General features: G+C 39.4%; 1 non-coding gene across 1 annotated transcript; it reads left to right on the forward strand.

Moving 5' to 3' along the window:
- The first annotated feature begins 13196 nt into the window (after positions 1-13196).
- On the forward strand, positions 13197-13304 carry LOC112753755 (small nucleolar RNA R71). Its single transcript, XR_003178124.1, has one exon. It is a non-coding gene; the product is annotated as a small nucleolar RNA R71 (small nucleolar RNA).
- The last annotated feature ends 232 nt before the right edge of the window (positions 13305-13536 follow it).

Genomic DNA, 13536 nt, shown 5'->3' on the forward strand with positions numbered 1-13536 from the left:
GTTGTACTCCTGCTTCAGGCTCAATTCTGGATAGGTGGTTAGCTACTTGATTCTCTGACCCTTTTCTGTCTTTTATCTCAATATCGAACTCTTGAAGGAGCAACACCCATCTGATTAATCTTGGTTTAGAATCCTATTTGGTTAGAAGGTACTTCAAAGCAGCATGATTAGTATAAACAATAACCTTAGAACCAAGTAAATAGGACCTAAACTTATCAACAGCATACACAACAGCTAATAATTCCTTTTCTGTAGTTGTGTAATTCTTTTGGGCATCATTTAGCACACGACTGGCATAGTAAGTGACATGTACAAGCTTACCATGCCTTTGTCCTAAAACAGCTCCTATAGCAAAATCACTAGCATCACACATTAATTGAAATGGTAAATCCCAGTCAGGGGGAGCTATAATGGGAGAAGAGGTAAGGTTTGCTTTCAGAGTTTCAAAAGCATGCAGACAATCAGAATCAAAGAAAAAAGGAACATCAGCAACCAACAGGTTGCTTAAAGGTTTAGCAATTTTAGAAAAATTCTTTATAAATCTTCTATAAAATCTTGCATGACCCAAGAAATTCCTGACTGCCTTAACATTAGTTGGTGGTGGTAATATTTCAATTACCTCCACCTTTGCTCTATCAACCTCAATTCCCTTACTTGAAATCCGGTGTCCAAGAACAATACCTTTTGTAACCATAAAATGACATTTTTCCCAATTTAAAACAGGGTTTGATTCTTGACACCATTTTAAAACAAGAGATAAATTCTTAAGGCAGGATTCAAAAGAATTACCAAAGACAGAAAAGTCATCCATAAATACCTCAATGAACTTTTCAACCATATCAGAAAAAATTGAAAGCATACACCTCTGAAAAGTTGCTGGAGCATTGCAAAGTCCAAAAGGCATTCTTCTGTAGGCAAATACTCCAAAGGGGCATGTGAATGCTGTCTTCTCTTGATCTTGAGGGTCCACTGCAATTTGGTTATATCCAGAATAGCCATCTAGAAAGCAATAAAATGCATGACCAGCTAACCTCTCAAGCATCTGATCAATGAAAGGCAGGGAGAAGTGATCCTTCCTTGTAGCAGTGTTGAGCCTCCTGTAGTCTATACACATTCTCCATCCTGTGATTGTTCTTGTAGGAATAAACTCATTCTCTGCATTCTTGATCATTGTCATCCCTCATTTCTTGGGAACTACCTGCACAGGACTTACCCAAGGACTGTCAAAAATAGGGTAAATAATACCTACTTCCCATAGTTTCATTACCTCTTTTTGGACCACCTCTTTCATAGTTAGATTGAGACTTCTTTGTGGTTGCACAACTGGTTTGGCATCATCTTCAAGGAGGATCTTGTGCATGCACTTAGTTGGACTAATCCCCTTCAAGTCACTAATGGTCCACCCAAGAGCTGTTTTATGGCTCTTGAGAACTGAAATAAGCACCTTTTCCTGTTCAGGCTTCAGGGAAGAGCTAATAATCACTGGATAGGAATCATCTTCACCCAAGAACACATACTTCAGAGAAGGAGGTAAAGGTTTGAGCTTAAGCTTGGGGGCTTCCTCCTCTGCTTTAGGCGTGTGAACTTAGTGCCTTCTGGGGTGGTGAATCATCAACTTCAACTAATTCATACTCAGAAACAGGATACAAAATGTCATCAAGTACCTCAGCTTCCAGTACTTCTTGAACAAGTAGTTCAACAACATCAATTCTCATACACCATTCAGAATCATTAGGGTGCTTGAGAGCTTCAAAAACATTAAGGACCACTTGTTCTTCATTGACCCTCAGGGTTAATTCACCCTTTTGCACATCAATCAGAGCTCTACCTGTAGCTAAAAAGGGTCTACCAAGAATAATAGAGGATTTTACATCCTTTTCCATGTCTAATATAACAAAATCAGCAGGAAAAATAAAGGGTCCTACTTTCATAAGTAAATCCTCAACAACACCCACAGGTAATTACAAAACTCCCTGGATCTTGCATTTTCTCAGGAAGTTTATGTTGAATAATAGCACTGCATTCCTTGGTTAACACCACAGTTTCTTGCTCTTTCCAATTCCTCTTGTTAGTCAACAATTCTTTCATAAATTTGGCATAAAGGGGCATTTGCTCAAGAGCCTCTGCAAAAGGAATGTTGATCTGTAGCTTCTTGAAAACATCTGAAAATTTAGAGAACTGCTTTTCTTTGGAAGCCTTCTGAAGCCTCTGAGGATATCACATTTTTGGCTTGTATTTAGGAGCCTTTGGTAATGTAGGATAAGTGTCAAGAGAGTCAGGAAACGGGTTGTCTGCACGCTTTAGAGGGGCGTGCTCCACTTCCTCCTTTTTCTCTTCTGGAGCTTTCTTTTCAACTGGCTCTTCATTGGCCCTTGTCTCAGAGCCAGCTATTTTACCACTTCTCAATTGAATGGCCTTGCAATCTTCTCTTGGGTTCACCACTGTATCACCTGGAAATATACTTGCAGACCTCTCAAGTATTTGCTTGCTCAGTTGGCCCATTTGCACCTCTAAGTTTCTAATGGAGGCTCCGATTTCCTGCATAAAACTCCTCATCATCTCCCAGTTAGAATCTTCTTGAGATTTAGAGTTTGCCTGCTGAGGTGGTTGTTGCTGCTGAGACTGAAATTGGTGGTTATTGTGATTGTTCTGTTGGAAGCCGCCCTGAGAATTATTGTTGAAATTCTGAGGTCTCTGAGGTTGGTCCTTCCACCCAAAATTTGGGTGATTTCTCCACCCTTGATTGTATGTCTTAGAATATGGATCATTGTTAGGATTTCTAGGACCACTCCCTATGTAATTGACCTGTTCAGAAGAGGATTCGGCATAATCATAATTATCATTTTGCATAAAATTACCTGTCATGTCACAAGGGACTTCTTGAGGTGAGTTTTGGGTGTTGATGGCTGAGACTTGCATGCCACCCATCTGTTGAGTAAGTAGACTTATTTGTTGAGACATAAGCTTGTTCTGAGCAAGAAGAGCATTAAGAGCTTCTACTTCTATAACACCCTTCTTCTGAGGAGCCTCAGAGTTTACAGGATTCCTGTTAGATGAGTATAAATATTGGTTGCTAGCAACCAATTCAATCAGCTCAATAGTCTCCTCCGGTGTCTTCTTCTTGTGCAATGAACCACCTGCAGAATTATCTAAGCACATCTTGGACATTTCACCCAAGCCTTCATAAAAGATGTCTAGTTGGGTCCATTTAGAGAACATGTCCGGAGAGCATTGCCTAATCAATAGCTTGTACCTCTCCCAAGCTTCATAAAGAGTTTCACCATCCCTCTGCCTGAAGGTCTGAACCTCCACCCTAAGCTTAGTCAGCTTCTTTGGTGGGAAAAACTTAGTAAGAAATTCCGTAACAACCTTGTCCCAAGTATTCAAACTCTCCTTGGGTTGTGAATCTAGCCATAGCTTTGCTCCATCCCTTAGAGCAAACGGGAAAAGCATGAGTTTGTACACTTCTGGGTTCACTCCATTTGTCTTCACAGTATCACAAATCTGCAGAAAATTAGAAATAAATTGATTTGGGTCTTCGTGGGAAAAACCATGATACTGGTAGTTTTGTTGCACCAGGGTGACCAATTGTGGCTTCAACTCAAAGTTGTTTGCATCTATAGGAGGCATCACAATGCTTTTACCAGAAAGATCTGCAGTAGGAGCAGAGTAAGAGCCAAGCACTCTCCTTTGTTCTTCATTGCCATTCGGGTTTGCCACATTGGCATTAACATCATTATTGTGATCCATAGTGGATTCTGCAGGCTTGCAAAGTCTTGTTTGTTGTAAAGGTCGCCTACAAGTCCTTTCAGGTTCTGGATCAAAGTCTAACAGAGGTTCCTTGTCTCTGTTCCTGCGCATAAACAAACAAAAAACACAAAAAGATGGGATTCTCTATGTCAGAGTGTAGAGAAGTCCCAGTGAGGTAACCTGTGTAAAATAATAAAATAGAAATACTAGATAAATAAAATAGAAAAATTTCGAAAATGATAACTAAAATAAAAAAATTCAAAAATAAGAAAGGAAAATAAACAAGAAAATTAAAATAAAATTAACTAGGTGACACCAAACTTAATTTCATAAATTAAGAAAAATATTAGTGCTATTTATTTATTTATTATTTTTTTTCGAAAATACTAAGGTAAAATTTAAATAAAATTAAAACTAAAACGCCTAATCTAAGTAATCAAACAACTGATAGTTGTTAATCACTATCAATCCCCGGCAACGGCGCCAAAAACTTGGTGCAGAATTTATAACCCACAAACTAACCGGCAAGTGCACCGAGTCGTACCAAGTAATACCTCAGGTGAGTGAGGGTCGATCCCACGAGGATTGAAGGACTAAGCAACAATGGTTGATTAATTGGCTTAGTTAGGCAAACAGAAAATAGTGTTTTGGTGTTCAAAAGACATTAAACAATATAAAGAATACTAAAAGAGCAAGTAAATAAGTTGGGAGTAAAGTATGGAGAAAGCAGTTAAAGTTTCAGAGTTATCTATTTTCTGGATTGACTTTTCTTATTAATTTATTCTAATCATGCAAGATTTAATTCATGGCAAACTATATGTGACTAGGCCCTAATTCCTTAGACCTTCCTAGTCTCCTCTAAAATTCATCAACAGCCAATTTCTTGGTCAATTAATTTCAATTAGGGGGTGAAGTTTAATTCTAGTTATATGCCACAGAAATCCTAATTACCCAAATATAAAAAGATTATATGTCACGTATCCTGTTAAATCCAGATAATTAAAATTTAGGAGAAATTATTTTCAAGCTATTGTTCAAGTAAAAAGCTTTTCCAAGTTATACAAGAACACAATTAGAAAGAGGGTCATACTTCCGTTCCACCCAAATTCATAGAATAAAGAACGAAAACAATTCTTGAATTATAAATCAAAACATAAATTAAAATAAAGAAAACAATAGAATCAATCCATACAATAGACAGAGTTCCTAACCTTAACAGTGGAGGTTTAGTTGCTCTTGGTTCAAAGAGAAAATAAGGATTATAAATTGGAATGGAATAATGTTGTGTTGGAACCCCCTGTTGGAATCCCTTTTTATATCTAATCCTAATTAATTTAAAAATTTATCTTCTTAAAACTAAAATAATATCTTTTCCTATTTTTAAATAAAATAAAGTTCAAATCAGAATTAATTAAAGCAGTCAGCATGTCTTCAATTTGATGGATGGGGACCACTTGCTTCGTAGGGTCCATGCCTAACTTTGAGTGGGCATAACCATTCTTGTGTGAATCTTCCTTGAGTCTCAGCTATTCCTTGGCTCTAGTCTGTGTTTCTGGGCCTAAAACTGGATCGAAACTCGGCCTGAAATCGCCCCCAGCGTTTTCTACATATCGCGTATGTCAAGTGTACGCGTCAGATACGCGCACGCGTCGCTGAGCAACTTTTCTTTGCACGCGTATGCGTCAAGTACGCGCACACGTCGCCATGAATAGCTTTAAATCACGCGTATGCGTCAGGCACGTGTACGCGTCGCTCCTCGCTTTTCAGCTTCTTGGTTTCTTCTCTTTCTCTGCAGAAACTCCATCAAATTCATCTGAATGCTACCTAAAATAAACAAAATTGCACAAGACTCAAAGTAGCATCCATAGTGGCTGAAAGATAATAAATTCTTGAAAAAACTTAACAAATTAAATACAAATTCACTAGGAAAAGATAGGAAAGATGCTCACGCATCACGTACGCGTTGCCCACGCGTACGCGTGACTCTCATTTTCGGCGCTCTTGGAAGTAAGCGTGGGAACGAGCGCTGAAGCCTCCCCGGACAGCATAGCGCTTGCCAAAGAGCGTGGCTATGAGAGCGCTGGGTGTCTTGTTGCTTGTTTTGCCAAGAATGCTTTGTTTTGTGCTTTTTTACTTCTTTTTTCACTATTTTCTACAAAATTAATCAAATCAAAGAGATGAAAGTAATGTATGATTCAAGCACAAAAATACTTAATAATTAAGCATGATTAATTAAATTTTGATATGAAAAAGTATAGAAAACACAACATGATGTCCAAGCACCAATCACAAACTTGTTGCCCACTCTATGAGGATGAACGTCTCTCTTGATACCCATAAGTTGAAGTCAAGTCGTGCATTAAGATTGTCCTTTGTCTTTCCATCTAAATTTAACAGTGTACCTAGTATTTTATCGAAGACGTTCTTCTATATATTCATTACATCTAAATTATGACGTAACAATAATGTCTTCCAATAAGGCAACTCAAAGAAAATATTTTTCTTTTTCTAATTTCCAGCCACCTTGTCATGTTCAGACTTCTTTCTCTTCTTAGTAGTGTTCCCAAACTCCATTTGTTCAAAAGTCTTGTAATCTTCTAGGACATCATAACCAGAAAGTGGCTTAGGTGCTTCACCAAGTTCCCTAGTATTGTCAAAAGAACTCTTATTCCTTCGCCATGGATGATCATGCGGCAAATAGCGGCGATGACCCATATAGCAATACTTGTGTCCATGTTTCAGCCTTTTAGAACTAGTTTCTCTGTGGCAACATGCACATGCTAGTGCACCTTTGGTGCACCAACCAGATAACATGGCATAAGCTGGATAATCGTTTATTGTCCCTAAAATTGCAGCAGACAACTGAAAATTTCATTTTTGAACCACATCAAATGTTTCAACACCATTTTCCCACAATTTTTTCAACTCTTCAATTAACGATTGTAAGTATACATCAATAGAATTGCCGGGGGATTTAGGGCTTGGAATAAGTAGAGATAACATCTAATTTGAATGTTTCAAAACCATCCATGGAGGATAGTGGTGCACAAAATTGTGATCATCAATGGTGCCAACAACTTGGTACACACAATTGTAATCTCAACTCTTTATCACAACTTTGCACAACTAACCAGCAAGTGCACTGGGTCTTCCAAGCAATAAACCTTACGTGAGTAAGGGTCGATCCCACGGAGATTGTCGGCCTGAAGCAAGCTATGGTCACCTTGTAAATCTCAGTCAGGCGGATTCAAATGGGTATGGTGAATTGATAATAAAAACATAAATAAAATATAAACTTGGATAGAGATACTTATGTAATTCATTGGTGAGAATTTCAGATAAGCGTATAGAGATGCTTTCGTTCCTCCTGAACCTCTACTTTCCTGCTGTCTTCATCCCATCATTCCTACTCATTTCCATGGCAAGCTTTATGTAGGGCATCACCGTTGTCAATGGCTATATCCCATCCTCTCTGTGAAAATAGTCCAATGCGCTGTCACTGCATGGCTAATCATCTGTCGGTTCTCGATCATACTGGAATAGGATTTACTATCCTTTTGCGTCTGTCACTACGCCCAGCACTCGCGAGTTTGAAGCTTGTCACAGTCATCCCTTCCTAGATCCTACTCGGAATACCACAGACAAGGTTTAGACTTTCCGGATCTCAGGAATGGCCGTCCATGGGTTCTAACTTATAACACGAAGATTCTAATATCTCGGACTCGGTCCTCTGTACTAGATATCTAAGAGATATTCATTCTAGCTTGTTTGCATGTAGAACGGAAGTGTTTGTCAGGCACGCGTTCATAAGTGAAAATGATGATGAGCGTCACATAATCATCACATTCATCATGTTCTTGGGTGCGAATGGATATCTTAGAATAGGAATAATCTTGAATTGAATAGAAAAACAATAGTACTTTGCATTAATTCATGAGGAACAGCAGAGTTCCACACCTTAATCTATGGTGTGTAGAAACTCTACCGTTGAAAATACATAAGTGATGAAGGTCCAGGCATGGCCGAATGGCCAGCCCCCATAAAGGTCTAAGATAGCATAAAAATGATCAAAGATCTGATCCGAAGATGTAAATACAATAGTAAAAGTGCTATTTATACTAAACTAGTTACTAGGGTTTACAGAAATGAGTAAATGATGCAGAAATCCACTTCTGGGGTCCACTTGGTGTGTGCTTGGGCTGAGCATTGAGCTTTACACGTGTAGAGGCTTCTCTTGGAGTTGAACGCCAGTTTGTAACCTGTTTCTGGCGTTTAACTCCACTTTGCAACCTGTTTCTGGCGTTTAACTCCAGAATGCAGCACGGAACTGGCGTTGAATGCCAGTTTGCGTTGTCTAAACTCGGGCAAAGTATAGACTATTATATATTTCTGGAAAGCTCTGAATGTCTACTTTCCAACGCAATTAAGATCGCGCCATTTGGAGTTCTGTAGCCCCAGAAAATCCACTTTGAGTGCAGGGAGGTCAGAATCCAACAGCATCTGTAGTCCTTCTTCAACCTTTGAATTTGATTTTTGCTCAAGTCCCTCAATTTTAGCCAGAAAATACCTGAAATCACAGAAAAACACACAAATTCATAGTAAAGTCTAGAAATGTGAATTTTAATTAAAAACTAATAAAAATATACTAAAAACTAATTAAATTATACTGAAAACTATGTAAAAACAATGCCAAAAAGCGTATAAATTATCCGCTCATCACAACACCAAACTTAAATTGTTACTTGTCCCCAAGCAACTAAAAATCAAATAGGATAAAAAGAAGAGAATATACTATAAATTCCAAAATATCAATGAAACTTAGCTCCAATCAGATGAGCGGGACTTGTAGCTTTTTGCCTCTTGAATAGTTTTGGCATCTCACTTTATCCATTGAAGTTCAGAATGATTGGCATCTATGGGAACTTAGAATTCAGATAGTGTCACTGATTCTCCTAGTTCAGTATGTTGATTCTTGAACACAGCTACTTTATGAGTCTTGGCCGTGGCCCTAAGCACTTTGTTTTCCAGTATTACCACCGGATACATAAATGCCACAGACACATAACTGGGTGAACCTTTTCAGATTGTGACTCAACTTTGCTGAAGTCCTCAATTAGAGGTGTCCAGGGTTCTTAAGCACACTCTGTTTTTGCTTTGGACCTCGACTTTAACCGCTCAGTCTCAAGTTTTCACTTGACACCTTCACACCACAAGCACATGGTTAGGGACAGCTTGGTTTAGCCGCTTAGGCCAGGATTTTATTCCTTTAGGCCCTCCTATCCACTGATGCTCAAAGCCTTGGATCCTTTTTATTTACCCTTGCCTTTTGGTTTTAAGGGCTATTGGCTTTTTGCTCTTGCCTTTTGGTTTAAAGAGCTTTTGGATTTTTCTGCTTGCTTTTTCTTTTTCTATTTTTTTCGCCATTTTTTTTCTTTTCTCTCTTTTTTTCTGCAAGCTTTTGTATTCACTGATTTTTCTTGCTTCAAGAATCATTTTTATGATTTTTTGGATTATCAAAAAACATTTCTCCTTTTTCCTTATTCTTCAAGAGCCAATATATTTAACATTCATAAACATCAAATTCAAAAGACACATGCACTGTTCAAGCATTCATTCAGAAAACAAAAAGTATTGTCACCACATCAAAATAATTAAACTAGTTTCAAGGATGAATTCGAAACCATGTACTTCTTGTTCTTTTATAGTTAAAACATTTTTCATTCAAGAGAGGTGATGGATTCATATTCATAACTTTAAGGCATAGACACTTAGACACTAATGATCATGTAGTAAAGGCACAAACATAAATAACACATAAGACTCAAAAACCGAAAAACAGAAAATAAATAGACAAGGAGATTAAGGAATGAGTCCATCTTAGTGAGGGTGGCGTCTTCCTCTCCTTGAAGAACCAATGGTGCTCTTGAGCTCCTCTATGTCTCTTCCTTGTCTTTCTTGCTCCTCCCTCATAGCTCTTTGATCTTCTCTAATTTCATGGAGGATGATGGAGTGCTCTTGATGCTCCACCCTTAGTTGTCCCATGTTGGAACTTAATTCTCCTAAGGAAGTGTTGATTTGCTCCCAATAATTCTGTGGAGGAAAGTGCATCCCCTGAGGCATCTCAGGGATTTCATGGTGAGGAATTTCCTCATGCTTATGTTGAGGTCCATAATCTCTTATTTACTCCATCTTTTTCTTAGTGATGGGCTTGTCCTCTTCAATGAGAATGTCTCCCTCTATGTCAATTCTAGCCGAACTGCAGAGGTGGCAAATGAGGTGAGGAAAGGCTAACCTTGCCCAATTGGAGGACTTGTCAGCCACCTTGTAGAGTTCTTGAGGTATAATCTCATGAACTTCCACCTCTTCTCCAATCATGATACTATGGATCATGATGGCTCGGTCTATAGTAACTTCAGACCGATTACTAGTAGGAATGATTGAGCGTTGAATGAACTCTAGCCATCCCATAGCCACTGGTTTGAGGTCATGCTTTCTTAATTGAACCGGCTTGCCTCTTGAGTCAATTTTCCATTGAGCTCCTTCCTCACATATGTCTATGAGGACTTGGTCCAACCTTTGATCAAAGTTGACCCTTCTTGTGTAGGGGCGTGCGTTCTCTTCCATCATTGGCAAGTTGAACGCCAGCCTTACATTTTTCAGACTGAAATCTAAGTATTTCTCCCGAACCATGGTGTGCCAATGCTTTGGATTCGGGTTCACACTTTGATCATGGTTCCTAGTGATCCATGCGTTTGCATAGAACTCTTGAACCATTAGGATCCCGACTTGTTGAATGGGATTGGTGAGAACTTTCCAACCTCTCCTTTGGATCTCAATCGGATCTCCAGATACTCATTCTTTTTTAGCTTGAAAGGAACCTCAGGGATCACTTTCTTCTTGGCCACAACTTCATAGAAGTGGTCTTGATGGACCTTTGAGATGAATCTCTCCATCTCCCATGACTCAGAGGTGGAAGCAATTGCCTTCCCTTTCCTCTTTCTAGAGGTTTCTCTGGTCTTAGGTGCCATAAATGGTTATGGAAAAACAAAAAGCTATGCTTTTACCACACCAAACTTAAAATGTTTGCTCGTCCCCGAGCAAAAGAAGAAAGAAAGTAGTAGAAGAAGAAGAAAAAGGAGGAGATGGGGGAAGAAGATGTATTCGGCCAAGGAGAAGAAAAGAGGGTTGTGTTGTGTGAAAATGAAGAAGGAGTGAGGGATTTATATAGGAGTGGGGGGGTGTAGGGTTCGGCCATTAGGGTTGGGTTTAGGAGGGAGATTATTTTGAATTTTGAAGGTAGGTGGGGTTTATGGGGAAGAAAGGATGGATGTGAGTGGTGAAGAGGTGATGGGAAAGAGTGATTGAGGTGATTGGTGAAGGGTATTTGGGGAAGAGAGTTATGAAAAGGTGTGAAGAGGAGAGAAGAAAATGTGGGGATCTTGTGGGGTCCACAGATCCTGTGGGGCCAAGGACTTAACATCCCTGCTCCAATTATGCGTGTAAAACGCCCTTGCTGTGTAATCCTGGCGTTTAACGCCAGACTGCTGCCTGTTTTTGGCGTTAAAGCCTGTTTCTGGCGTTTAAACGCCATACTGCTCTCCTCTAGGGTGTGCTGTTTTCAATGCTATTTTTTCATTTTGTTTTTGATTTTTTAGTAGTTTTTGTGACTCCACATGATCATCAACTAATAAAACATGAAATAACAAAGAGAAAATAAAATAGATATGATTAAATAACATTGAGTTGCCTCCCAACAAGTGCTTCTTTAATGTCAATAGCTTGACAGTGAGCTCCCATGGAGCCTCACAGATAATCAGAGCAAGGTTGGAACCTCCCAACACCAAACTTAGAGTTTGAATGTGCGGGTTCAACACCAAACTTAGAGTTTGACTGTGGGGGCTTTGGTTGACTCTGTAGTGAGAGAAGCTTTTCATGCTTCTTCTCCATGGTTACAGAAGGAGATCCTTAAGTTTTAAACACAAGGTTGTCCTCATTTAGTTGAAGGATCAACTCTCCTCTGTCCACATTATTCACAGCTTTTGCTGTGGCTAGGAAGGGTCTCCCAAGGATGATGGATTCATCCTCATCCTTCCCAGTGTCTAGGATTATGAAATCAGCAGGGATGTAAAGGCCTTCAACCTTTACTAGCACATCCTCTACTAGTCCATAAGCCTCTTTTCTTGAGTTGTCTACCATCTCTAATGAGATTCCGGCAGCTTGCACCTCAAAGATCCCAAGTTTCTCCATTACAGAGAGTGGCATTAAGTTTATTCCTGACCCCAGGTCACACAAAGCCTTCTCAAAGGTCATGGTGCCTATGTTACAGGGAATTAGGAATTTACTAGGATCCTGTTTCTTTTGAGGTAGAGTTTGCTGATCCAAGGCATTTAGTTCCTTGATGAGCAATGGAAGTTCATCCTCCCAAGTCTCATTGCCAAATAATTTGGCATTCAGCTTCATGATTGCTCCTGAATATTGAGTAACTTGATCTTCAGCAATGTCTTCATCTTCTTCAGAAGATGAATAGTCATCAGAGCTCATGAATGGTAAAAGGAGGTTCAATGGAATCTCTATGGTCTCTAGATGAGCCTCAGATTCCTTTGGTTCCTCAAAGGGAAACTTCTTATAGGTCAATGGATGTCCCAGGAGGTCTTCCTCACTAGGATTCACGTCCTTCTCCTCCTCTCTGGGTTCGGCCACACCAAGTAAGGTTATGGCTTTGCACTCTCTTTTTGGATTCTCTTCTGTATTGCTTGGGAGAGTACTAGGAGGAGTTTCAGTGACTCTTTTACTCAGCTGGCCCACTTGTGCCTCCAAATTTCTAATGGAGGACCTTGTTTCATTCATGAAACTCAAAGTGGCCTTAGATAGATCAGAGACTATATTTGCCAAGCTAGATGGATTCTGCTCAGAATTCTCTGTCTGTTGCTGAGTGGATGATGGAAAAGGTTTACTATTGTTGAACCTGTTTCTTCCACCATTATTAAAGCCTTGTTGAGGCTTTTGTTGATCCTTCCATGAGAAATTTGGATGATTTCTCCATGAGGGGTTATAGGTGTTTCCATAAGGTTCACCCATGTAATTCACCTCTGCTATTGCAGGGTTCTCAGGATCATAAGCTTCTTCTTCAGAAGGTGCCTCTTGAGTACTGTTGGATGCAGCTTGCATTCCATTCAGACTCTGAGAAATCATATTGATTTGCTGAGTCAATATTTTGTTCTGAGATCATCAATTTCAAGAACTTCTTTCCTCTGAGGCGTCCCATTATTCACAGGATTCCTTTCAGAAGTGTACATGAACTGGTTATTTGCAACCATGTCAATGAGTTCTTGAGCTTCTGCAGGGGTTTTCTTTAGGTGAATGGATCCACTTGCAGAATGGTCCAATGACATTTTTGATAATTCAGACAGACCATCATAGAATATATCCAGGATGGTCCATTCTGAAAGCATGTCAGAAGGACACTTTTTGGTCAGTTCCTTGTATCTCTCCCAAGCTTCATAGAGGGATTCACCTTCCTTTTGTCTGAAGGTTTGAACATCCACTCTAAGCTTACTAAGCTTTTGAGGAGGAAAGAACTTGGCTAAGAAAGCCGTGACCAGCTTATCCCAAAAGTTCATGCTGTCTTTAGGTTGAGAGTCCAACCATATTCTAGCTCTGTCTCTTACAGCAAATGGGAAAAGCATAAGCCTGTAGACCTCGGGATCAACCTCATTGGTCTTAACAGTATCACAGATCTGCAAGAATTCAGTTAAGAACTGAAAAGGATCTTCTGATGGAAGTCCA

This window comes from Arachis hypogaea, chromosome 15 (genome assembly GCF_003086295.3).
Source record: "Arachis hypogaea cultivar Tifrunner chromosome 15, arahy.Tifrunner.gnm2.J5K5, whole genome shotgun sequence".
Taxonomy (NCBI): domain Eukaryota; kingdom Viridiplantae; phylum Streptophyta; class Magnoliopsida; order Fabales; family Fabaceae; genus Arachis; species Arachis hypogaea.